This window comes from Eumetopias jubatus, unplaced genomic scaffold, assembly GCF_037043125.1.
Source record: "Eumetopias jubatus isolate StellerSeaLion01/CBP00866 unplaced genomic scaffold, mEumJub1_p1.0 scaffold_14, whole genome shotgun sequence".
NCBI lineage: Eukaryota > Metazoa > Chordata > Mammalia > Carnivora > Otariidae > Eumetopias > Eumetopias jubatus.
In genome coordinates, this window is record NW_028274820.1 from 81,605,873 (window position 1) to 81,610,228 (window position 4,356).

The 4,356-nt window shown below is 40.9% G+C and overlaps 1 pseudogene; it reads right to left on the minus strand.

The window, feature by feature from the left end:
• Window positions 1-3,315: 3,315 nt before the first annotated feature.
• Window positions 3,316-3,610, minus strand: LOC114210660 (small ribosomal subunit protein uS14 pseudogene; annotated as a pseudogene).
• Window positions 3,611-4,356: the final 746 nt, after the last annotated feature.

A 4,356-nucleotide genomic window follows, 5' to 3' on the forward strand; every position in this document is an offset into this window, starting at 1 on the left:
CAGTAACCAGATTATTAAAACAAAGCATTTAAGAATTATGTTTGGCCCGCATTTCCTTTTACCTTCAATATCTGATAAAGTACATCTTGATGATTTGGATTTCTAAGTGTTGAAACATGTATAAGAGAGTTTCAGGAAGAAATACTGTCAATATAAAATAGTTAACCTTCGAGAGAACTGTTTTCTCTTTCCTATTGTTTGAGCATGACATTTTTAGTATTAAAATGAGAGAATAAACTAGTTGTCAATTGTAAAAGAGTTCCAAAAAAAGATGAAGTAGGATTACTTGCTAAAAGTGTAGCAAGGGGAGCCTGGGTATCTCAGTCATTAAGCGTCTGCCTTCGGCTCAGGTCATGATCCCAGGGTCCTGGGATCGAGCCCCGCATCGGGCTCCCTGCTCAGCGGGAAGCCTGCTTCTCCCTCTCCCACTCCCCCTGCTTGTGTTCCCTCTCTCACTGTCTCTCTCTCTCTGTCAAATAAAGAAATAAAATCTTTAAAAAAAATAGTTAACCTTGGCAAGAGCAATTTCACTGGAGTGGTATAAGTAAAAGAGAGAGTGCAGAGTGTTGAGTAATACATGGAAGGGTGAGAAAGAGGAGAAGAGTAGGTGAATGTAGACAACATTTTTTTTTTAAGATTTTATTTATTTATTTGAAAGAGAGAGAGAGAGCTCACACAAGCGCAGGAGCGGGGGGGAGGGGCAGAGGTAGAGGGAGAAGCAAGCTCTCGCTAAGCAGGGAGCCTGACAAGGGGCTCAATCTCAGGGGCTCAATCCCAGGACCCCAGGATCATGACCTGAGCCAAAGGCAGATGCCTAACTGACTGAGCCACACAGGCGCCCCTGTAGAAAACATTTTTGAAAAGTTGCATGAGCAGTGGAGAAGAATAAATAAAAATACAAATGGATGAATTAATGTACTATGTTGTACCCTATTATAGTTAAAGGATGTTTTACTTCCAGAGGCAGTGGCTTTACCTGTTATATTAAGCTTACTGAATTCTTTTTGAGGATGTATGAGTCAAAATTCTGGATTTCCAGGGATAATATCCTCAGTCCAAGTCATAAACTTGTTTTTTAAGCCTCCAGTTTGGTATTACAGTTTTTCAAGAATAGACGTGTAATTTCATAAAAGGCTTATGGGAAGATGAATATATCAGGGGGATTTTCAATAAACATAACCTCTGTGAGCTCTTTCAATTCTGAGATTCTATTATTTTATAGTTTAAATGGTCATTCAAGCATGGAATCAATTTTATTCCCTAAATTTATTGTCATTCTAATCACAATTTCAAGTTGTAGAGTGGTAATACTGTTGCCTGATTTACAGGCTCTCTAGTTTTATTTTACTTGAGTATATTTTATAAGGGGGAATTTAAAAGCTCTAGGTTGGAAACTTTAGATTTGGATACCTGAAGGAAAATTCCAGACTGTCTAAAGTATGTAATAGTTCCTGGTCTTTAAAAAACTTAAATTGAATTAAGTTCAGTGATGGACAAGACATAATGCATGACTTAAGTCCATGATTTAAAAATCTTTAAAAATAGCACCCTTCTTTCCCAATAAACATTATACCATATCCTAATACACTTAGAAGGTAAAGGAAGAACTGTTCTAGTTAAGGCGGGGAAAATAGACCCAAAGCCTTGCCCAGTTAATTTCATCATTTAAACTTTTCCCCTAAATAGAAACACATAATGTACATAAAACACATTCATACTCATACGCATACACACAACTCCTTTAGGATTCTGCAGGATACCATTTGAAAATGACCAATTAACACTAAGAAAACAATGCAAGATAATTTGTGATTAATTCCCCAAGTGAGTGATATCATTTAGGGATGGGGGAGATTAATATCTACCAGGAACATTTTATAAAATATGTATAAGTTATCTACTGCTGTGTAGCCAACTAATCCCCAAATTTAGAGGCCTAAAACAACATTTATTATCTTACAAGTTTTTGTGGGTCATAGATCTGAGCACAATTCAGTTAGGTCCTCTAGCTCAAGGTCAAAGTCTCTTAAAAGGCTCTAAGGTATAGGTTAGGGCCAGTCATCTCAAGGTGCTGCTGGTGCGGGATCTACTTGCAAATTCTCTCGGGTTTTTTTTTTTTTTTAAGATTTTATTTATTTATCTGACAGAGAGAGAGCATGAGCAGGGGGAATAGCAGGCAGAGGGAGAAGCAGGCTTCCCACCAAGCAGGGAGCCTGATGCGGGGCTCCATCCCAGGACCCCGGGATCATGACCTGAGCAGAAGGCAGATGCTTAACGACTGAGCCACCCAGGTGCCCGTCTCAGTGGGTTTTGATAAAACTCTGTTCATTGCAGGCTCTTGGCCTGAGGACTTTAACTCTTTTCTGGCTGTGAGCTAGAGGCTACCCTCGGGTTTTGCCACCTGGGTCCATTCGACAGCTCAGACCATGGCAACTGGCTTTGTGAGAGTGAATGGAGGGGGCAGAAGTAGTATGAACAAGACAGAAGTCACAGTCTCAAGGAATACAAAAAGATCTCTACTTTTATAATAGATATTATTTACACTCTTCAACCTGAGAAATGTTTTGTGAATGGTATTGAATCAGATGTTTTGTGTTCTTTAAAACTTTTTAAAGAATTTTTCTTAATTTTTTTTCTCTAGAATCTCGAGTATTGGCATTTTTTTAATGCTGAATTTTACATATCTAAGTTTTGTAGAATAGTTCATAACCTCAAGTGTTATGTTCTGAGGAGGGAAACAGGATGTTAATGGGAGATGTGGTAATGTTTCCAGACAAAACTTAACATCCTGATGTGTTTAAGATTAATCACGTTTCTATTTGAGGTGTAGTCTGTGCCTTTCCTAATGCCATGACACCGAGCCCCATGATCATTGATGACTAAAGAGCCAAAGCTTCTGTCAGAGACACATGTTACTTCAGAACCGAAAACCAGCAAAAGCAGAAAGCAAATGCTCTGAATTGCACGTTGGAATGGCATTTAGATAGTGTGCAATGAGCAGCTGTGGTTAATAGGATAACTGATACTAAGTGAACGTTAGCATCATGCAAACAAGGCACATTTGAAAAGTGAGGTTTCTCCTAGATATTTCTTACTGAATTCCACCCAAAGGAATTACAAACGCAAGACTGTGGAGTTCTTTCAGAAGCACTTCAGTAATCATGCCTCATTTTCTCATGCAGAGATAGAAAGAAGCAAAGACAGACAGGTGTCTTTTTCTAAAATGAAGCCCCGGGCAAATTAAAGTTATGCTGCTTCTTATCTAATACTCCCCTCAAAACATCTGGAATCACAGAGCTGGAAGGTAATGCTAGCTTTTTTTTTTTTTTTAATTGGAGTATTTTTTATTTTATGTACAATGAGTTGACATTGAAGTAGGTATCCTGGTTATCTGCAGTTAACGTAGGTTATCTTGGATGACCAATTCAAGGACGTTCACTTAATCCAACTTAATGAAGCCTATATCCTTCGCGTACTGACGGAAACACTGGCGGCACATATTGAGGCCGTATTTCCGGATCAGACCGTGCCGGTTTGAGCAGACGCGGCAAGAACGAGAACCCTGGCCAAATTTCCTCGGATGGCTCCAGGACAGGGGCTGGTGACCCATCCTGCTCTCTCGGATGCAATGAGGCAAAAGGAAAGAAGTAGCGAACGCATGCGCTCTTCAAATTTTTGAGACACGGTTTACCCAGAATGCAGTGCTGACAAATGACGCGAATGCTGTCGGTAATGCTAGCTTTAAAAGGTTTTTGCCTTTCGAGAAGGAGTGTTTTTAAGAACAGAACAGAGGAGGGGGTGGGGAAAACCCGCAGCACAGGACTCCTTGGGGTGTCTCACCTCCCCAAGAACTCTTTCACACGTCGCATGGGGCCAGCTCGTTAATTCTACCAACACTCCCCACTCTTACTTTTGTTTGAGTCGCTATCAGATTTTCCCCAGTTTGGGTCGATAAATTCCATCATTCACCCCAAGTCCCTACTGGCTACTAGTGCTTCTACAGGAATGCTGGTGCTCCATGCTGCCTCTAGCGGGGGGGGGCTGCCCCACTGCTTTCGCTTTCCACGTCCCCCATACTACGACCTCCCACTCCTTCACCATCCACATCCTGTCAAGGCTCTCCACTGGCTTTCCTCTGGACTCTCACGAGAGACCATTGTAGCTCCCTACATCTGCAGCATACTGAAATTTGTCTGCCCAGCTATGAAAAGTATTGTTCTGTCAGGCTGCTCCACCAAACACTTAAGGAAGCCCCTTAAAGGTGTTCTCCATTTTTAACCTCCTCTGGGAAGCCAAACTGTCATACTCACGCTACTAATTTTGACAGTGATGTATGTATGCTCCCACCTTTCTAAA